At 30.6% G+C, this 23,922-nt stretch overlaps 2 long non-coding RNA genes across 3 annotated transcripts in view; one reads left to right on the top strand and one right to left on the bottom strand.

The window, feature by feature from the left end:
- Nucleotides 1-663: 663 nt before the first annotated feature.
- The window catches only part of LOC147808583 (uncharacterized), a 305,187-nt gene continuing 281,928 nt past the window's right edge, over nucleotides 664-23,922 (bottom strand). For both annotated transcript variants that reach the window (XR_015433626.1, XR_015433625.1), the window contains exon 2: nucleotides 664-944. This is a non-coding gene — a long non-coding RNA (uncharacterized LOC147808583). The remainder of the gene's footprint in view (nucleotides 945-23,922) is intronic.
- On the top strand, nucleotides 9,521-11,356 carry LOC147808588 (uncharacterized). Its single transcript, XR_015433622.1, has 2 exons — nucleotides 9,521-9,739; nucleotides 11,151-11,356. It is a non-coding gene; the product is annotated as an uncharacterized LOC147808588 (long non-coding RNA).

Raw genomic sequence — 23,922 nt, 5'->3', positions numbered from 1 at the left:
AGCAGTTTGCCCCTCGTGAAGAAACTATATAAATAAAGATAACACAACATGACATATAGAAAACATATAAAATATATTTTGCTACTCTTTATAATTATAAAAATTGTCTAAAAGCAGCAAAAAAAAAAAAACAGTTTGATTATAGGTAGTATTTTATTTGTATTAAAATATAAAATACGAAATAAGTAGTTTGAAATTTTTTCCCCCTTCTAATTCAATAAGTTTATCAGCAATTGATTTAGTAAATTAGAGAAATTTCAATGATAAATAACTATTTATTTTAGATATAAATAACTGCACATTTGCAAAATTATTGTTTCGAAGTGAACCGTGTTTTGAAGATTTTGTCTTTAACACAGAAAAAGACATCGATGTTCCACGCTGTCAATCTCAGATATATTATTTTAATGCTAAATAATTTATTATTTTATATTAATATAGCCAGCATTTATTACTAAATTATTTTGACCTAAATTAGTACAAAATAATGAAAAACATGATACATTTGCGGCAAAGGGAAGAAAACGTTTGTCAACTTGTAAGATAGTATGACAAAAAACTAAAAGTGAAACAATAAACTGTATTTTTTTTTATTTAAAAAATCAAACACAAACATTTTAAATAACTTCATTGATCACTTTTATGTACACGAAATAAATCCAATTTTTTTTCCTCTGTACTGTTTATTTTTCTTTCATAAACCATCCTTTATACACAAAATAGTTTTAATACTGAAGATTATATTCATATTTACAAAAAGAAGTATGCATGCTGATATTTTTCAATTTGCTTGAATATGCCATCTTCTCACGGGTGAAAATAAAAACCAATGTGCAATCTCAATTTTACAATGTTGAATCCGCACTAGGATTAATTTTCTCTAAAGCCAAAGGTAGTTCGGTAACACTGAGGAACGCAGAGTATTTCTTGTATTCCAAAGGCACCTGGAAAAAAAAACACAAACACAATTTTGTATTTTGCTGTATTTCAAATTTTTATTTAGAAAATTTAATTTCATTCTGGCAGAATATTTTTCTTACTAAGATTTCACCATTTAACACATTGCAAGCAGGTCACGAAAAATACATTTTTAAAATTTCTGCAAACCATGCATAAGTTTAAAAAATTGCAGCAAAACTACCTCGTTTTCACTCCGTTTTTCAAAGAATTGATTCATTTGTGATTACTACAAATATAAATGATTCAGTTTTTATGTAATCAATCTCTCTTAAAAGAATAATGCTTTTAAAATTCAGCTGTAGATTCTAAAATAACTTTAATGTCATACTTTCAAATTCAGCTGGTAGCTAACGAAATAAAAGGCCTGCTTAATTTGATTCGAAATATGCAACCACTCATTTCATGAAATAACTTTCCTCATTATTGCTTTTTGCATTGTTTTATAGAGATATCATACAACTCTACTCAAGGGGATCTCCCCAATCCAAAGATGATTTTCCCTTCAAAACTAAAGATTTACTCCTTAAGGACTTGACTTGTTGTTACAACATACTACAACTTCAAAGATATATAGGACCTCCCAAAATACAACAAAACAGAATCGATGAATCGGTTAGTGGAGCTTCGCGCCAAACGCCGAGATAACCCCAATATCCAGCATCCAGCATCCAGTTTTATAGAGACAATTAAGAGCTAAAATATTGAGAATTTTTGTTTGTTTCGCAGACATCAGTTTATAAACAACGCCGAATTGTTCCCCTTCTCTCACTGCTGAGCTCTTAACACTAGGTTTACGGGACGCATCATTTTGATGCATTTCGAGTTTTGTAAGGAAAATTATATAACCCGTTGGAATTTTTATTTTATCTCTAGTAATGACTTTTAACCATTGATCGAAGTAAATATATATTGAAGGCTATTTTCTTCAAAAGCGTGGAAATATTGAAATTCTCCAGGTGGTATACCTATCTCTAAGGATATGAGTCAATTTGACTCATTTCCGTCCGTTTGATTTGAGTTCCTCAAACACACAATCGCCACAATAATATGCAATTGTCCAATATACAATCTACTTACAAAACAGATTGATGGTTTACGGATTAGAAAAAAAAGTCCGATTGTGTCGCTTTTACAACTGCTTATGTGTCCGGATCAGCTCCGTTCACAGAGTTATACAATTTAAAGATAAAAATTAAAACAAACGGTAATGTACGTATTTCGACCATCGGTAGGAAGTACCTCGCTACTACTACTATAGTCGCTATACTACTGTAACTAAACCTTCTGTAGACGCTACTTTTTTCCGTAGTTTGTTGTGTATTGCTCTACTCTTAAAAAGAAGTAGTGTAGTGAGTTGTGTGATACCAAAAAACAGTAGTTTGTAGCGATTCCTGGCAACTACTTTTAACGTTAGTTAAATGAAATTCAAACTCAAAACAATTGTCGATTCTGATTGGTGCAAATCCGCAGTAGGCCCTACAACGTTAGCAATGAGAATCCCGCTGTGGACAAGCGTTAATCAGATCTGCGTCAGTTGCTTAGAAAAATCGGTCGAATGGGTTTTGAGAAATTGAACTTTAAATAACTGTCTTTTTAAAAATTTGATTTCGCAGGAACTATAAAGTATCTGAATTTTTGTGCCTGATTTGGTTAAATAAAATATCGTCTGCTGTAATCAATTAGCATATTTGCGGTGACCCTCTCAAACCATTAAGATTGGGTTCTAGAACTTGAAGATCCGATCATTGCATCAAAAGTTATACAGGGTGGTTCATTTTTCTCTTGCCTTGTGCTTTATTTCTCGTATTATATAAAAAGGCATTGATCACTTAAATCCAAATATTTAATAACTTCTCAGCATTTCTTAAATGAAATATTAAGTATCGAGAAAAGCAGAAAGTTTAAAAGAACAAATTCGTAAAAAGTGCTTTGGAATAAAACACTTTTTCATGTAAACATGAATTAAAACTATTATAACTTCGTAATATCTCCTCACATTTAACCAAGTTAATTTTATTATTCAAAGTCATTGTGAATATTGGGGATAAATAAGTTCTCTAGTTATGTTTGTTCTCTAAAAGTAACAAAAAAGTAGTGTCTATATATCGAGAGCAGTTTGGCGCAAGATATTTATACTTGTGACCAGCCTGTTTAAGTTTCCGAATTATATAAAAAAATGTCTCCTAAAATATTTTATATTCTACCACACTAGATGGTGCTGCCATCTAGTGTGGTAGAAACTAGACATCCAAATTAACATGGCCAACGGTATCTCACCCATTGTGGTGGTCCTGAAAGAGTGGATACCACTTCTGGAGAACGCACTAGGTCTCCTCATGTGTGCGCACTTGTGCAGCTCATTGGAAATAAGAAAAAAATATTTTATATTAATTCCTCAATAACAGGCCACATAAAGTGACCTACACATGATAAAAAAATGAGAATACATAATGGTTAAAGCTAAGTAGCTTTTCTTCATCTGTGTTGCTTTAAACATTAAGTAAAAAACAAAACAAAAACCAATACCGAAACAAATATTATAATTTGGGTTATCTATAACATACCAATTCTTACTTTTGTTGAATGAGTTTTAAATCTGTAATGATGCAATATGTTAGCCATACATAACTTGATCTCCAGCAAAGCAAATCTCATTCCTAAACAGTTCCTTGGTCCCTCGCCAAATGGTAAATATGCATATTGTGGATGTTTAACATTAGATGAATCCATGAACCTAGAAGTGAATAAATAAATTTAAAAAAAAAAGAATTACAGAAAGAGTATCACCATATATAATATTTTTCAATGCTATTTCGTCTAGGAAAATAAAAATGGCACAGTTAAAGTGCCTCAAACTCGAAACAAAGCTATAATTATGAGCTAAATACGTACCATCTCGCCGTTAAGAATTATCTAGGACTTAGACCTGACAAATAGTTTATAATTTTTGTTAAAAATGTTCAATTTTGTGAAAGTTTTTTCATTTAGAAGAAAATCATTATAATCAATAAATAATTCTCAAGTTTTGTAAGTTTTTATTCGCACAAGAAAATATAATTTTTCAAACATTAAAAAATTAGGGAAAAAACGCATTTTATTTTTGAAAATCTTGGCTTCTCTTCAGCCTGACACTTCACGTCATTTTCATAATTAGCACATAAAAAGTGAAAAAAAAGTTATAATAAATAAACAATTTTTATTTCTTATAATGGTCAAAATTTACTCAAAAAGTTATTAAGTTAATAAAAAATTAGTCAAAAACCGTGAGTAACTGTTGCAAAACTCACTGCTAACGACCGTTATTTCCTATGTAAGCAGAGACTTCGAAGGAGGGGATTTGCTATTTTTTAGTGTTTGTACGATGGGGAGGGGGGAGGTATTATACAAAGTACGTACATTATAAGCATACACCAAATTTAAATTTGACTCTTTCCTACACATGTATTATGCATATGTTTGTTCTTAGCGTTGAATTACACCGCTTACTAAGGATATATTCTCGTAATGTACTCATTGCATCTACCAGCTGAAGTTTTCACTGGCTGATATATTATTTAATTTTTGAATTTTTATATAAGGCACGCAGAATCTGAAGAGATTAACACTTATATTAATTATAATTATTATTTTGGTGTGGTAGATAAAGAAATTTCGTTTCCCTTTTTAAATGTTTCAATGTGAGCGTATTGATCGAGGTACCTGACTTGGGCACTAGCCTAATTGTCTGAGATTAAATAGCCAAATTCAACGGGCGAATGCGGCCGAATGAGTAATATACAGAACAGTAAAACATGTGATGTATACACACACATAAAAAAAAAAGATTTGAATAATAATTGATAAGATACAAGCGTGATTACAAGAAATCGAAATAACAGAAAAAATAAGCTATTTGCATAGTCGAAAAAATAAATATATAGAAAATTTAAAACGGAGTGAGTAAAAACAAAATCGAAAAACAAGTATATACATATTTACAGCGGAGTGAAGAATAGAAATTGTAGATCTTAATCGGAGGATAGATTACATTACCTCTCTGCCTCTCCTTCTCACATAATGGGCTTCACAGGTGCAAAGAGGAGTAATTTACTTCTAAAAGAGTGAAAAAAAATATATATACGTTCTTTTCTTTAATCTAAAGTAAATTTAAACAAAAAGCATACAGATAAAAGAATGATAACCGTTTCTTTATTAATATATTTGTAAGTATATATCAATTAACTATGATTGATATATTTGAGAGAGAATAATAATATTAGTTGAAATAAACATTTTCGGAGCATGCAGGCAAACAGTAAAATTGTATGCGCTTTGCAATTTTTTTTTACAGCATCAGCGTAAAAGCATCAAAAAATGAACATTATCTTTAATATTCAAAACTATTGAATACTCCATAGCATGATTTTCTACCTTATGTAAATGTTATCGACAGCGTCTGTATTGCAAGGCATGGTGGATCAGAGGATAGAGTGCTAACCTTTCAATGGAGTTACCTGAATCCCAGTAATCGCTTGTCGATACGAATTTCGCATCCGGCTAGCCCCGACCACAGTGCTAACGTAAAATATCCTCAGTGGTAGATGGACCATGGGTTGGAGTCCCGATGCAGCAAGTTTGATTAAAAGGTCGTCCGCGAAGGCAAATATCTCCCAATACTTGATCAAGGAGTTCCCTTGTTTTCTGGATTGGGTTCAAAATTACAAGACTACGGAGTTGAACATTGATAATCACAAACTCAATAATTGTGTCTGTTGTTCAACAACGCTTATAAAATGTAATAAAATTTCTTTATTGCATACAAAACCAGAGTTCTTTTTGCCAAGTTGGAAATATGGCTACCTAGGCATTGTTTATTCTTACAAATGCACTGAAGAAATAACTAGTGTAATTGCATGTTTTTAGTTGATGCAAATAATGAGAAAGGAACAGCGTCTAATTTCTTCATGGCTTTTTCTTTTTAATTACTTAAAAATTTTCGCTGAGTTGACAGTTCAAGGAAAAAAATTAAATTTTTGTGATGTTGCTACATCACACTTGCGTTGTTTTTCTACTCCTTAATAGTTTTTTCAGTTTTCGTTCGTTTAACCGCAATAGCCTTTCCCTACATTTAATTTGATCAACCAATTTTTATTATGGATTATCCCCACCCTAACGTTAACCGTATTTCACTTTGCTCTTTTCAGCGTGCCTACTTGGCGGCAGTCGAGGAAGCCACCGTGAGAGAGAAGCATCGCTCTCGTTTTTTTTGATAGCTTCAAGGCTCTTGCCTTCCTGCTCAGCAATTGTCCCCGCACCTCAGAACTACCCAATCCCCCTCTGCAGGCTTCTCCCCCTTTTCTTAAAGAGATGTTTGAGAGAGTGATTTGAGAGAAAAACTGGAATTTCATCTAGATAGGCAAGAGAGGTATTGTTTCTGATGTATTTTGAACACTTACTCAAAATTAATACTATACAAATTCAGCCCATTGAAATTCATAGTCTGACACTTTTGAATCGTATACTAACTAATAGACAATGAATTAGCTCCGAGAACAGAGCTGCCAACAACAGCACTTTCATTTGGAGATTTTTTTAGTGGTAGCGAAACAGCCAATTTGGAAGTCTTAGACTATTATAATATTTGAAGTGACATTATTATAAGATTAAAAAGCAGTCAGAAACATTAAAAAAAATTGCCTTAGGAGTTTGACAAATGTGTTAACATTTTGCATTAAAAAAACACTGCAAAGGTACATTTCAAAATTATCTTTATTGTAGAAATCCTTGATTAATGATTTGCTACTCAAAATAAAAGATTGAAGACCTTCTAATTGGGTGTCAAGCCCTTATATTCTACACACACAAATCGAAGTAATGCTTTATTTGTATTAAAGACGCGTTCTCACAAAAAAGTGTCCACATACAATTTTAAAGAAACCTACACAATTTTTCTATTTCAGCGCAGGTAGCATTTGAATTACATGCCGACGAGTCTAATTCTATGCGTTGAATTTTACCGCTGACTAGGAATAAATTCTCATAATGCACTCATTACATCTACCAGCTGAAGTTTTCACTGGCGGATGTGTCGTTTAATTGACCGATAATGTCAAACTAATTGGAATACATGTAGTTGATTAAAATTTTTATTAAATATAATTAATATTTTGTAGTGGTAGATAATGAAATTTCGTTTCCATTTTCTAATGCTTCAATGTAAGCGTTTGATCGAGGTACCTGCCTTGCGCCACTAGCCTATTCATCTGAGATTAAATTGCCAAATTCAACGGGCGAATGTGGTCGAATGACTAACATACAGAACAGTAAAATGTGAGATATATGCAAAAGAAAAATATTGGAATAATAATTGATAAGACACAAATGCGATTACAAGAAGTCTGAGTAACATAAAAATTTGAAAGTTTAGGCTTAGGTAGTTTTTGAAGTAGCAGTATTATAGTAACATTAGAAAGTAGTCACATTTGTTAAGAATTTTACCTAAAGAGAAAAACCACAATTGTATCAGGTATCAGCAGGTCTGTAATAGTAGAACAACATTTATTATTGCAAGCATTGATGATGACAACACTCTTGGTAGAACAGGAGTGTGCCATTTAGAAATTAAATGGGCAGGGAATGTTTGTTATAATTTTTTATGTAGTGAGAGAATTGACATTTTTATGAGTCTTATTGAATAAATTATTTAAAAATTATTTTTTTACTGAGTATTATCTTTCAGTTAACGAGGTTTACATTAGAGTGCAAATTTTTTGTTGTTGCTCTTTTAAATATTTCTAGAGAAATAATAAATCCGCAAAAAGTTATGATAACAACTTCTGACTGCTCTCCCGCCTAAACTATGGGAATCATGATTTGTAGATTGCGACTGCTTCCTGTTTTTTTAGATTTAAGAATCAGAATCCAGTGAAAAAAAGTTTATTCAGTGAATGTTTGTGAAACTGATTTCGGAACTTAAAATATCACCTGCACAAATTACTCAGCATAGCCAGAACCTCGAACTACCAGTATAATAAATAAATTTATATTTAGCTTTGCACGAGCCTTGTTCTGAATTTATATAAATGAATTTCTTTTTACAAATATCTCATACTTAATGCAAAGTTGTAATATAACTTTCTTTGATATACTGATTGCTAAAAAATAAATATTTATGATAATATTTATAAAATTTATCATAAGCGGTTAACCGGTTTGTTCTTGCTTATGTCCGTGTATCATTTGGTTAACATTGTAATTCAATACGTTAAAAATAAATACAAATAGGAAGTATATACAAAATCACCTGAATAAAAACCCATTACTTGTATGTTTAAATATAAAAGTTAAAAATACTTGTGCAAAACATGCAATTATTAAAACACTACGGAGCATCTAATAATTTGGTTTAATTATTATATACAAATATAATACTTAATAATTACTCCACATTTATATAATATATCGTCTAAATTCATCGAATTTTTATTATATATCGTCAAATTTAATCAAATGATACACGAACGCTGGTTGCAAGTGCAAACCAGAGTAAAAACAATAAAGCTGTATAGTATCACATGATAATTAAGATTTTACATGAAATCTTATAGTGCGTCTAATAATTTGTTCAGGGATTGCATTAAGGTTTATATTAAACATTAATATATACCTTAATAATTTAACAACCACCTTCGGTGCTCATATTTAGTAGAATTTCAAAACAATCTTGAACAATATATAAACTTTAATGATATCCAAGTCTAACGAAAAGCACAACTAGGTTAATTGAATATTCTAATTCTTCAACCCGTTTTCCAATCCTAACAAGTAAATTAGTTTTAAACAATGCATTAGCCAAATATTTTCTCCGTTTAGCCGTTACCCGCGACTTTTCCCTCGCGAAAGTACTTTGATTTCAGTTTTAACAAGTTTCAAGCCATGACCGCAATATTACCGCAAGCGTTGGTGGCGCCCAACGTGTTAAACATGCAGGGATTGATCTTTAATTTTGACCATGCATCTTTGAATTAGCGATAGAGTTTGCGATAAACAATATTACATTTTATCTAATAAAATATCTGATTCTAAATCTGGTAACCAGGCCTGAAAGCGAGACGGAAAAGAGGAAATACTGGTAGTGGAAATACTATTTCAATGATAGAAAATTTTGTGAGGAGTAAATCTATTCTTAGCAATAACCTAATAATTGTTGTTAATTTTTTCACGGGGAATAAGTAATTCAATATATAAATTGTATCCGTAAAAAAAATTTGGTAACAACGGATATTTTATTATTAACGAGTTGAAAACGAAATTTATTTGCTACCAGTTTTTACTCTTTTCCTTCTTTATATATATAGGGACTTTTAGACTTGCTGGTAACATTGCTATTTTCGAAATGAATACAAAATTTATGTATTTTCATAGCTTTTGATTAAACTGAAAGTTTTGTCTCTTCGAAATGTTTGTTTTAAGTTATCGGTGAATTGTGAAAAATTTATATTAAAACATTACTTTTAAGGCCATATCACACTTAAGGAAATTCGTCCAACTCAACCTTCAACTCAACTTCAACTCCGAAGACAACTCCGTCCGAAAACATAGGTGTGCTATACTTATCCGAGTTGGATCAACTGCTGTTCAACTCTTTCAGATCTCTTCGAAAGAGTTGATTCAACTTCACAATTCAACCAATCAGGTGGCAGCAACCGCATGGGATTATGGGATAGCACAAGTCAAAACAATATGGCGGCAAAGTTTATGTGAAAAAGCAGTGAATCTAATTTGTTATATATTAATTCAGGTGAGTTTTTAATTGAGTATTGATTTTAAAGTTATTTTATAAGAAGTATAAATCTGTTTCTATCCATTAAAGAAGTTTATGTTATAAATGTGTTATGTTTTTAACCGTGAATTAAAAGTATGATTTTTTACGCCAAATTCGCCAATCTGAAGTAAATTTTGCAAGTACATAAAAGTAGTTTTGTTTTATATTTTGACATTACTTTAAATGATAAACAAATTTTATGAATTGCATTTAATCTTTTTCGTACGTAACTGTATATTTATTAGTATTCGCCGAATTCAAATATAGTTTTTTTTTTTTACAATTACTTTGCTCTTTCTATAGTTCCGATAAGATTATACCAGCAATTATTCTAGAGTTGGTACTGAATTCAGTGATTTTGAATATTTTTTTACAAAGGAAAAAATTGCGTTATAAAAAGTAAACTTACTCATACCTAAACAATATGCTGACAGAATTAATTTCTTTGTATTATTTTATTTTTAAACTGTATATTTGTCAGTATTCGCGGAATAAAAATGTGTTTTTTTCCAATTACTTTGCACTTTCTATTGACAAGTGGGCCCACCTTGAAAAAACCCACTTGGGACGCTAAGTGGGTTTTATTAAAAAAAAATGTTTTTATTAAAACTTATTGATTCACATTTAATCTTATGTAATTTATTGTGTAGCATAAGTTTGTCAAATAGATCTGCATGCTTTATATGATTAAGTTTTTAATATTTATAAAGTTGAAGAAACTTGTATCTGTAATTTTGTATTACTATTAAAAACTTAAAGAGGGTTTTTTCAAAAAGTAATATTTAATGAAATTAGATTAGATGGAAATTTAAATAACATAGACTGTAAGGATCAATTTTTCAAATGCATGTGCATTCTTTATATTATTAATAAGCAGGTTTTGAATAAATTATGAAGGAAGTTGAAAATATTTTTTTACCCGTTAAAGCACCTAACAGGTTTTTTCAATGTAATTTTTTTAATAAAAAAGTATTAACACACGTTTAACTTTAAATATACTAATATGTAGGTACTTTTTATATCTGCTTTTTTCATAATTTAATAGATTAATTTATTTTTTGAAATTAAAGATAAAGTTAAAATTATTTATCTAAAAAAGAAGTCTTCTTCTTAAGGTTAAATATTTGAAAAAATGGGACAAGTAACTGATACTCCTTGTAATTATACATAATTTTAATTTCACTTTCTATTAATCTTATTATAAAAACATGGAAAACCATTAAAAATTTCTTTCAGTTTTTACTGATAATAAAAAACTTACTCTTACCATAACAATATGCTGACAGAATTAATTGGTTGGTAATTTTTAATGACTGTTCCTTATTGTCTGTTGCCTTAAATACATTTGCTTCACCTTTCTTAATAATTTTTTTTACTTGTATTGCAGCAAAGATGAGTCAAAATTTTGAACAAGCTCCCGTTGGAGAAACTTTTAAATGGAGCATCGAAATGGAGAGCACATTTATTGAACTCTTGAAGAAAAAAGAGAACATTTGGAATGTAACATCCCGCCACCACAGGAAATATCATTTAAGAGCTCATAAAAAATTAATCGAAACTGCTTTTGGAATAAATTGTTCACTTTTATCAGTTCTTGTTTTTCCTAATTTTTGAATAGTTTGTGCTTATTCATGTTGAACCTTTATCAAAATAGTGCCGTTTAATAGCTTTTTTTTTTTTAAAATTCAGTTTCACATAAACTTTTAATTTTCTACAAATAGCAAATTTTTTTTCAAATTAGAGTATTTCACTAAACATATATAATAATACTTATCGAACTCTTAAAAAACTATTTTAATAATTTTTCAAGAACTTAAAGTCAACATTAAAAAAAATTAATTGCATTAATTTGGTGCAAAAAATTATAAAACTCCTAAATTTTGTTATAACTGTTTATTTTTACTCTTATATTAGATTTTGTTTTCTCCGTTGTAAAATATACATAGTAAATGTAAGTTGCAAAAAGCTATATTATGTTATTAAATATATGAAAAACTTAAAGGTAATTTATTTGAATAAATTAAAATAAGTACTATATGACTAAAGGTAAAGAATAATCTAAAAATATATTTATTAACTAAAGATAAAAATCCATTGCTACTTATGTGTTTAATTTATGATAATAAGTGAAATTAATACTGCATGCAACGAATATATTTATAACAAAATGGGAATTTTTTTTTTACTAATTTACTTTTCCAATATTAAAACTAATTATATATTTTTAACTTCTATGTCAAAGATTGCACAAATGAAAACAAACAGTTCTCTCAATAAATTTTCCTAACAGCCTAATCTCTGTCTTCGTAAGCGTCATGCTTTACTCCAAAGTGTCCTTCTCTTATCTTTTTTTTTCTTTACCAAACTGTAAATGATCAAACTTGAAATTGCTGAGGAAGGATCCATTGCCGTCGATTAAATTAAATTTAATTACCACACGCGCTGAGTCTTTCGATGAAAATTTTTATCCATCTATGTATAAAGCGCTAAATCGCCTAAAAAGAAAGGAATCACTCGTTTATCAATGATAAACTCTTTTCAACCGCATGGCAACCATAGTTCAACTGTTTCAGGTAGTAGTTGAACAGAAAGTTGAAGTTGAGGTTGAGTTGAAGGTTGAGTTGGACGAATTTCCTTAAGTGTGATATGGCCTTAAGACTCAATTTATTTTTGTTTTATTTATTTATTTAGGTCACGTAGAATAGCAACTGCAGATTACAAATAAAGAGACACTGGGATAGTGGTGACAAAGGGGATGAATATACTTATTCCACTTTACGCAATGCGTTACGATGCTGAATATTTTCCAGATCCTGAAATATTTAATCTCGATAGGTAAAACGTGGATCATAGTTTTCTTGGTGGCGGATGCTATGCTATGAAAATGTAAATAATCGGAATTGTGGTTAGCGTTCGTGGAACAGTAAATTATTTAAGTTGCAAATTTGAGTCTGGAAGCGAACTCACACAATGTATTCTTATTGAAGAAGTAAATTCATGTAGGTGTTAAGTAGTGCTATTTACCTATGCTTTTTTCCAGTGCTCTTTTTCCTTATTTTTCTTTTCGCTTCTTTGGAGCTTTTCTAGGTGGTTCTGGCGAAAATTATTCTTTTTGGAAAACATTTCGCAAGTTCATTGTATCTGTGGCGAAAATGTGTAGTTGTTGCACCTCGTTTAAGTAAATTCCATTGAAATTTAACACTGTTCCATGAAAATTGATTTTTGTCAAATGAGAGTAGATTTCACACTCTTACGTTTCATTCCGTATGCCCCCGTACGTATAATTAGAAGAAATTGCGCCTGAAGTGCGCATGCTTCAATTCCAATAAAATACAGTTGTGTCCGGGAAAAAGTAACAAACTAACGTGAATGAAAAATAGATTTTTTAAAAATTCCTTAATTTAACAACGCTATAGTTGTGGAATATTATCTTAACTTTGACCACACATCCAAAACAAACATTTACAATGGAACGTGGATATTAAGGAAGTTAAACTTCTTCCAACTAAATCGTATAATTAAAGTAAATATATTCTCTAATTTCAAATAACCAAAAATATGTAGTTTATCAAGGACCTATTATAGTTCGACGACCAAAACTTTAAACAGAAGCATATAATTTTTTTTAAAAATTAAATCAACCGATTGTTTTAACATCAAAAGATTCCTTTCAGCATTTTGTAATAACGAATCCTTCATTTTCATTTTGTGCTCGCGTTTTTCTTGATCTATTGGTGACACGGACATTATGTTAAATTGAAGGTAGGTTTTAATAAATTTTAAAAAAAGAACGATTTTTAACAGAAGTGGGCAGAGTGCTTGCAGCTTTGTAAAACCAAGTCAACACTACGGCAAGGTTAGTAAGATTTCAAAAAAAGCGTTCTTCAAATCTTACGCATGGAAGCGTACGAAACATAACGTAAATTTCCTAAGTCTGCCTAATGTCTTCAAAATCAGTAGCAAAAGAGCAAAACGGTTTTTCCATTTGAAATCAGCATAACAAACTACTTTATAAAAGGTAAACGCCATAGCTGATATCTTAATCTTATTTATCAGTGTAAGCTTCTTAAATTGTCACTCTTTCATCTTTCATCCTTTTAAAACATGATTATCGAATTCCACTTTACTTGTTTCCATATTCATGGTTTCATCTCCGTAAAAGCATCCTCAGTACGCTTATTTTCCATTCGGCGAAGGACCAAGAAACTGTTTGGGGATGAGATTCGCTCTGATGGAGATCAAATTATGTTATGTACATATTGCATCATTATAGAATCAAAACTCATTCAACAACAAAAGTAAATAACCTTTAAATTTACTAATTTATTCTTATAGATTGTAAAAGAAGTATTCAAGGTAGTGACCTTTTTTTTCGTAGGTACAGTTAGAGTACAGGAGATTCACGCTTTTTTTCAGTGCAAAGTAATTACCTCTTGGTTTAGAAAAAAACATTAATTTACCAAAGCAAAAAATTTCTAAAAATGTATCGGAAGTTACGTGACGCAATGTTACTTGAAGTTATACAATGCAGTATTTTGAAGTGTAACGTATTTCAAAAGTTTCCTTTATTGTAGAAGTTCTTTATTTAATAATTAATTTGGGGATTTTTTTTAAAACTTATTTTGCTATGACTCCCAGCAAATAGATCACAAAATTTCCAAGAGCGTTGCAGCTTACTTTAACTCTCTCATTTGGAAAATTTTAGCAGTGGTAGCAGCCAAAATTTTGTATAGTGGAAAATTATATGTTTGCGTAGTATTTGACTTGATAGTGTCACGCATAAGAAGCCAGGGCTTGGAAATTGTTTGTTTTAAAAACAACACTGCAAAGGTATATATCAAGGATTACTTTTATTGTAGAAATTCTTTTTACGGAAAAAAATATTTCAATTTTTTGGAAACGTATTTTGTATTCTTTTGAATTATATACTAAATAATAGATCATAAATTAGTGCCGAGAACACAGCTGTCAACAACAGCACTTTCATTTGGAGATTTTTTTATTTGCAGCGAAACAGCCAATTTGGCAGTCTTTGACTATTATAATATTTAGACTGACAGTATTATGAGATAAAGAAGCAGTCAAAAACATAAAAAATTTTGCCTAAAAGTTTGCCAAGTCCGTTAAACATTTTGCATTTAAAAAAAATGCTACAAAAGAACAGTTCAAAATTACCTTTATTCTAGATATTTTAGACGTATGATTCGCAACATATTGAAACTCAAAATAAAAGAGATAATGCATTCTAGCTTGGGATTAATCCATGATATTCTACACACACAAATCAAAGTAATGCTTTATTTGTATTAACCCTTTCGCGCCGACTGTCACAAATACGTGACAGCATGAAACCGTATCAACCAGGGAAAAAAGATAAAGCTGGTAATCAAAGTAATTCTTTAGCACAGTTTATTTGTGGGCGGAGTTATAATTGTTTGATTTATTTCATTCACCGTTACTTTGTTCAAAATAAAACTATTTAGTTATACTTTGAATTAACATTGATTATATGTATGATTAAACTAACAATAATTAAGATAAAAGCAAAGTAAGTCTGTCAAATTAGAAACGACTACATTTAAGTTACCGTTTTTTATTTAATTACATCCTGATTTTGTACGAATGCTTTTCTGAATCACCCGTCCCCGAGGGGTTAACCCCTTGGGGACGGGTGATTCAGAAAAGCATTCGTACAAAATCAGAATCAAGTTGCAATTAAATAAAAAACGGTAACTTAAATGCAGTCTTTGCTAATTTGACAGACTTACTTTGCTTTGACTTTAATTATTGTTAGTTTAATCATATATATAATCAATGTTAGTTCAAAGTATAACTAAATAGTTTTATTTTGAACAAAGTAATGGTGAATTAAATAAATCAAAGAATTATAACTCCGCCCACAAATGAACTGCTAAAGAACTACTTTGATTACCAGTTTTATATTTTTACCCTGATTGAAACGGTTTTATGCTGTCACATATTTGTGACAGTCGGCGCGAAAGGGTTAAAGAAGCGTTCTCTCAAAAACGTGTCCACATTCGATTTCATGCCGACGAGTCAAATTCTATGCGTCGAATTTCCCCGCTGATTAAGAATAAATTCTCTTAATGTACTCATTACGTCTACCAGCTGAAGTTTTTCACTGGCGGATGTATTATTTAGATTTGGCATCACTTAATTGAGTTGCATGGTTTCAAAAGATTAAAAAATATAATAATTATTATTAATATTTTGTTGTGGTAGATAAGTAATGTCGTTTCTCTTTTTTAATGCTTTAATGTGAGCGTATTGATCGAGGCACCTGACTTGTGACACTAGCCTATTCATCTGAGATTAAATTGCCAAATTCAACGCGCGAATGCTGTTGAATAACTTATATACGGAATAACTTTGTTTTGAAATTTAAAGATAATTTCGTTCTTTTTTCAGAAAGTACGAAATGCCACCTTGTATTTTTTTTCAAACTTATTTATTATAATAGTTTTTAACTTATCTAAATTTGTGCTAATTTTACCATGTTTTATTTTTAAATTTAAATAAAATTTCTGTGTTTTTTTTTTATAAAAGTAATAAATGTCACATAGCTTTTGAATTATAGTTCAAACTTATATATTATTAGAGTTTTAAACTTATCTAAATTTGTGCTTATTTTACCATGTTTTTTTTTTAAATTTAAAGATAAGTTCGCTGTTTTGTATAAAAGTATGAAATGCCAACTTGCTTTTGAATTATAGTTTAAAAGCAATGTGGCATTTCATACTCTCATATTCAAACTCTTTTCATTCAACTATTCATACTCTTGTGGAAGAAACGAGAATCAACATTTCTTCTATAACTTATGCAGTATTTTGCGGCAATTATTAGGTCAGCAATAAGGTTATATTCACGAAAACAAGAGCCTCAAAATAGAACAGAATGTTGTAGAGAATTTAACTCAATGGTAATGTTGTAGCTTAATGAGACAGAGCATATATATCGGAAAAAAGCATATGCATATAAAGAAACTATCCAACAAAGCTAAGCAGCACATCTGATACCTACATATTGAATGGCACTTTTTGCTTCCTTGTAAAATTGGGTGCATTCCTTCACGGCCAGAATTTTCCGTTGAACCAAATACTTTTCAATTTAACACGACCATAATAATAACATTGGGAAACAAATTTATTGATGCATTTATATACAAGTATCTTACCTAATTCGGGGTTCCATTTCACTAGGAATTGTACTTCCCGCGTTTGCCTGTTTGTCATTAGACTTTCCATTAAATGCTTGGTAGTAGTACATGAAATATCATTTGGAACTAATATCATAATAATAATTTGGAAGCTTGTCGGTCAATTTTAGGCATTCTATATAAAGCTATAAAGAAACTAATCATAAAAAAAAGAAGCATTCCTGCGAAAATATCAAGACATGAAGTTTGAGGTTCCGCAATGTCACCTTTGTGGTCAACTGTCATTGTGAAAAGCCGCCAGTTAGAATTGAATTTCATTTCTTCGAAATGTCCGCAAACCACTGATCCCTCACGGTTTCATATATTTTTGCATTATATATGGTACTCAAAAGATTTAAGGCAATCAAACTGTGGCTTATCTATGATATTCTACACACATAAATCAAATTAATACTTTATTTGAACAAAAAACGCAATATCACTAAAAAGTGTCCTCATACCTAAACAATTAACCTAAGTAAAGAAATCTAAACAATTATACGAATTCGGAGCAACGAGCATTTAGATTATATACCGAGTCAAGTTCTATGCCTTATGTCACGTGCATTATTGCTTTTGAAATATATCCACCAATGTAACAGCAACAAAACAATTTATTAATCTTTAAAACAAATAAACAAAGCAATTATGAGCATATTATAAGAGCCCTCAGCTGCCGAAATACAGAATTATAGAAATATTCTCTTATCGAGGAAAGACCACCCTACGCGCCGGCTCCTCTTTTCTTAATTCTTTAATTGGGTTAGTGATTAACTTGCCGTCTAGCGGCGAGCCAATCAGTACACCCTCCAACCAAGATTGAAATATAACTTTTTCAATGTCATGTGCATTATTGCTTTTGAAATATATCCACCAATGTAACAGCAACAAATCAATTTATTAATCCTTAAAACAAATAAACAAAGCAATTATGAGCATATTATAAGGGCTCTCAGCGGACAAAATACAGAATCATAGAAATATTCTCTTATCGAGGAAAGACCCGCCTACGTTCCGGCTTTTCTTCTCTTAATTCTTTAATTGGGTTAGTGATTAACTCGCCCTCTAGCGGTGAGCCAATCACTATACCTTAAATTTTTGCAACTGATTAAGAATAAACTCTAATACCGTACTCAGTACATCTACCAGCTGCAGTTACCGCTGGTGGATGTTTTAAAAAAATCAAAAATAGTAATAAGAAACGTATCACAGCTGTGAAGATGAAAATGTATATTAATTATAATTTATATTTCGTTGCGGTAGATAAACAAATTTCGTTTTCCTTTTCCATAATCTAAAGTAAATTTCTACAAAAAAACATATAAATAAATGTAACCATAAATGTAAAAAAGAATTGTTACCATTTTCTTATCAATATGGTCTAAGTATATATCAATAAACTTTATCAGCTAACAGTTATCAATACATTTGTGAGAGAACAGAGATGCCAACTTGCTCCGGACAACAAATATATATTTTAAAGTTGTAGTTTATCAATTGTGATTCTTGGTCTAATAAATTCAATTTAGTAGCTTTTTATCCTCCACTATTTCTGAACAATTCGTAGACTTATATAATTCACCATTTTATAGCACTTACGTCATACTATACCTTTTAAAAAGCAGGAAAAATAGTCAAATATTTGCAAAATTTCTTTTGTAGTTATTTACCGCTTTTTTAATTATTCCGGCGTGTCCGGAGCAGTTGGCATCTCTGAGAGAATAATAATATCAATGAAAACAAAAATTTTCCAGAGCATACTAAGCACTTATAGCTAAAACAATAAAACTTTATGTGCTTTAAAATTTTTTTACAGTGATAATTCAGAAACCAAGCAAAAACATCAAAATTTCAGCACTTTTATGAGTAAAACTTCAATGAGCTGAAATAATGACCTATAATTCAATTTCATAGATAGTTATAAATTATTTAAGAATTGTGCCGTTTCTCTTATTCACAAGACTTAAATATGAGCGCGCTGTTAATCTACATTTTAGGGAAAATTAGGAAATGATGCTATTCGAGAAATGAAGATTATGGACGCCGTTGTGTCAGAAACTTTGAGAATGCATCCTCCTGCTTCAATGTAAGTGGTTTCATTAACCTTTTCGGGACGGGCAAATCATACATGTATTTCATACTTGCCAACTCTTCCGGATTTTCCGGAAGATTTTATTTTCATATTTAAAGTGGTAGTAATTATATGCTATTTTTTCCTTTACAATCTTAATTTTTAAATGATATTGATCACCACTATTCTTACAAAAATTAAGCACATATATTAATATGCCTTACTGTCATGGTTGTCAACTTAAGTTTTCTCAAATACAACGTATTTGTTTGCTTAAAATTGAAGTTTGAATTCCATTTTAATACCACTGGGAAAAATAATAATGGAAGGGATTAAAAGTTGGCGGGTATGGTATTTGTACGGAATCTCAGAATCAGTATAGTTAAAAATAGAAAACGGTTGCTTAAGTTTGGGCATGGCTAATTTGACAGATTTATTTTTGATTTGATTTTAAATTTAACACATACAATATTTGAGCTTTAAAAGTGGAACTATGAATTTTTATTTCGAACTAAGAAGTAACCAGTTTGGCTACCAGTTCTATCATAATTTTACCCTGATTATCCACACCCTGAGAATGCATGCAAGACTCCAGTATAAGATTATTCCATCGTGACTTTTGGGCACAGAACAAACCTGTATAAGATGAAGTGGTTGGTGGCGCTTACCGATGTACCCTACATTTCCAGCATGCAAGACTCGCCCGTCTGAAAGAGGTTAAATAATATCATAACTGCCAACTTTTACACATTTGGAGTAAAATGCTATTTCTATTTTTGACGTGGCAGTAAATTGCATGCTTTCTATATATTCCTTGTATTTCTAAACTTAATTTATGATCTTTTTGACAACCAATACTTTTTTAAAAAAAAAATTAATATATATATTAATATATGAATCAGTTCGTAGTACTCCGCATAAGATTTTTCAAAATGCAAAGCATGTTATCTGCTTAAAATTGTAAATTAATTTCCATTTTTCTACCACTGGGGTAAATCCTCCTCGAAAGGTTCAAACGTTGGCAGGTAATAAGCTTTCTGCAAAATATTTTATAGAGAGGCAGACATTTTAAAACCAATGCTTTCAGTGTGTTGGGTGATTTTACCAACATTTTGAAATATTCGACACGGAGAAGTAGAATAGATGTGGCGTTGTATATGAACTTTTAGATCATTTATATGCAGTGGTGTGAACGATAAATTCACATGATTAAAAAGTAGTATATTAAAACTTAAACTTAGGAACCAATAGAATAAATTTTTACAAAAAAGCGTAGAATTTTGGAAGCCCTGCATCACACTGTTACAACAACGACTTCACCTGACGCAACTCAACAATTTTGTATCACGCGCAAATCTTTTACGATTTGATATGCAAAGGCTTAAAAATTTGCCTTAAAACCTTATTACAATAAGGTTTAATATACTCTTTAATATATTAAACCTTAATATATTACCTTAATATATTTCACCTAAATATATTACCAACGGTATATATTAATCCTTTAACGGGCCCTTTATTTCTAGTAAAGGTAAATTAAAGTATTTTTGAAATTGAAATTGCTTTAAGAACAGTAATTGATATATAAAAAAAACTCATTTAGTTTATAAAAAGGCCATTTTTTTGGTGGTAAATATATTTAACATGACCTATTAGGAACTTACTGGCTTTTAGTTTTCTTTATTTATAAAATAAATTCCTTAAATGCTACAAACTTCAAAAGGAATTATGTATTTTATAACTTTTATACGTTTTTTAAAAGTGACAAATGGTTACCAATTTTATTCAAACTCACTTCAAGAAAGCTGAAGTTACTGAAAAATGGAAACCTAAATTAAAAGTGGTAAAACATGGTGGTAAGTATACTTACCACGGCCTTCAAAAAGGTTAAACCGCGTTAGGTAAAGGTGAATACTGTCCCTGGCTGGATTATTAGACGCACTATAAGTAAATAATGTAAATTCTTAATTATCAAATGATACAATACAGAATTATTGTTTTTACGCGACTGAAACCGGTTTGCACTTACTTTGCATCAATTGGTTAATAATGTAATGTAATACGTCAAAAATAAATACAAAAAAGAAGTAAAGACAAAATCTCCTGTATAAAAATCCATTACTTGTATGTTTAAATATAAAAGTATTGCATATAAACTCGTGCAAAACACGCAATTATTAAAAAACTACAGTGCGTCTAATAATTTGGTCTAATTAATATAATAAACAAATATAATATTTAATGTAAAAATTATTCCATATGTATATAATATATTGTCTAAATTTATCCGTTTATCTAATTTATATTATATATCGTCTAATTTAATCAATTGATACACGAACGTAAGCAAGCGAAAACCGGCTTCTGTTGCGTAAAAACAATAAAGCTGAATAGTATCTCCTGATAAAAAAGGTTTTACACAAAATCTTATAGTGCGTCTAATAATTTGGGCAGGGATTGTATTTAGGTTTAGATTAAGCCTTAATATATACCTTAATATATTAGCAACCGCCTTTGGTGCCCAGCTTGGTCGAATTTGAAAACAATCTTTAACAATATATAAACTTTAATAGCAACTAAGCCTAACATACAACACAACTGAGGTTAATTGAATATTCTAATTTTTCAACCCGTTTTCCAATTCTAACTCTTAAATTAGTTTTAAACAATGCATTAGCCGAATATTTTCTCGTTTAGCTGTTGCCCGTGACATTTCTCTCGTGAAAGTACTTTGAATTCAGTTTTAACAATTTTCAAGCCATGCCTGCAATATTATCAATATTGCGGTAAAGTAGAGTATTAATAGATTAAAATATTGCTCACAAACGGCGAGCTCCGACAAAAACAATATGCGTCACCCTATCACCGTTTATGTTAAAAATTTCTTCAGCCATTTTAGAAAAGGTCTGAAATAAATCTATTTACATGTTTCCGAAAGAAGTTTATATTTCCGTAATATTTATTTCTATAAATATTCAACAATATTTAAATTATTACTTCACCCTTTCGCACCGGACGGGACATGTGCTGTCCCAGTCTGGTAAATTTTTGATATTACTGTTGGGACAACATATGTCCCAGTTACTGAAAAATATCCAGGACCGAAAATAACGCCCACTTTGGTCTCCAAACCGATTTTAAGGCCGTCTCATCGCTCTTTGTCCACAAATTTCACACGTCAATCACAACTTGCTCCGGACAGCGAATAAATATTTTCGAGTGGTAGTTTATTAACTGCGACGGAAAAGAGAAAGTACTGGTGGTAGAACTATTTCAATATTATATAATATTTGGAAGGAGTAAATCTATTCTTAGCAATAAACAAATCATTGTTGTCAATTTTTTCTCAGGGAAGAAGTAATTCAATATATAAATTGTATCCGTAAAAAATTTGGTAGCTAAGAATATTTTTTTATTCCCGAAAAAAAAGTTGAAAAGGAAATTTATTTGTTACCAGTTTTTACTCTTTCCCGTCTTCATATATGGGGACTTTCTGGCGTGCTGGTAACAGCATTATTTTAAATTAAAAACTAAATTTATATACTTTGTTAACTTTTGATTAAACTGAAAGTTTTGTATCTTCGCAAATGTTGTTTTAGTTTATCTGTGAATCGTGAAAAAATTATTGTTGACAAGTTGAAATGTGAAAAATTTATTTTTAAACATTCCATTTAGACTTAATTTACTTTTTTAAAATTTATTTATTTAGGTTATGTAGAGTAGCAACAGCAGATTACACTGGGATAGTGGTGACAAAGGGGATGAATATACTTATTCCACTTTACGCAATATATAATGATGCTGAATACTTTCCAGATCATGAAATATTTAATCCCGAAAGGTAAAAATGCATAATAATTTTCTTGGCGGAGAATGCTATGTATAAAGATGCTATGAAAATGTTAATGATCTGAATGGTGGTTACCGTTTGTGTTGCGTAATTGTTTCACCTCGTTTAAGTAAATTCAAGGGAAATTGAACACTGGTGCATGAAACTTGATTTCTTTCAATTTCTTGATTTTTTAAAAGGGAGTAGATTTCGGACTCTTACGTTTCATTCCGTATGCTCCCGTACGTATGATTTGACGCATGCGTCAATTCCATCAAAATGCACTTTCTCTTGGAAAAAAGTATAAAACTTATATGAATGAAAAAGAGGTTTTTAAAGATTCCTTAATTTAAACAGCGCTAACGTTGAGAAGTAAATAATGTAAATTCATAATTTTCAAACGAAATTATACAACATTATTGTTCTTACGTGACTGAAACCGGTTTGCTCTTGCTTACGCTCGCGCATCAAATGGTTAATATTGTAATGCAATACGTTAAAGATAAATGTAAATAGGAAGTATATACAAAATCTCTTGAATTTTAATGGTTAACCAAGCACAAATGAGGTTAATTGAATATTCTAATTCTTCAAGCCGTTTTCGAATACTATCACTTAAATTAGTTTTAAACAATGCACTGGCCAAATATTTTCTCCTTTTTAGCTGTTGCCTGCGACCATTCCCTCGAGAAAGTACTTCCCTATTGGAAAAAATTCCCAGTATAAAAATTTTTATACCGGCTTATGAAACACCGGTTCCGGTATGATACTGGATCCAGTATTATACCGGACCCAGTATCATACCGGAACCGGTGTTTCATAAGCCGGTATCAAATTGATCCCAGTATGATACCGGAACCAGTATCATACCGGAATGGGTGTTTCATAAACCGGTATCAAATTAATTCCAGTTTGATACTGGAACCAGTATCATACCGGAACCGGTGTTTCATAAGCCGGTATCAAACTGATCCCAGTATGATACCGGAACCAGTATCATACCGGAACCGGTGTTTCATGAGCTGGTATAAAATTTATTCCAG

Source organism: Parasteatoda tepidariorum, chromosome 5 (genome assembly GCF_982258835.1).
Source record: "Parasteatoda tepidariorum strain Cologne lab strain chromosome 5, Ptep-v5.0, whole genome shotgun sequence".
Classification (NCBI taxonomy): domain Eukaryota; kingdom Metazoa; phylum Arthropoda; class Arachnida; order Araneae; family Theridiidae; genus Parasteatoda; species Parasteatoda tepidariorum.
Note: the sequence above shows the minus strand (reverse complement) of the source record. Positions and strands in the feature narration are given on the sequence as shown.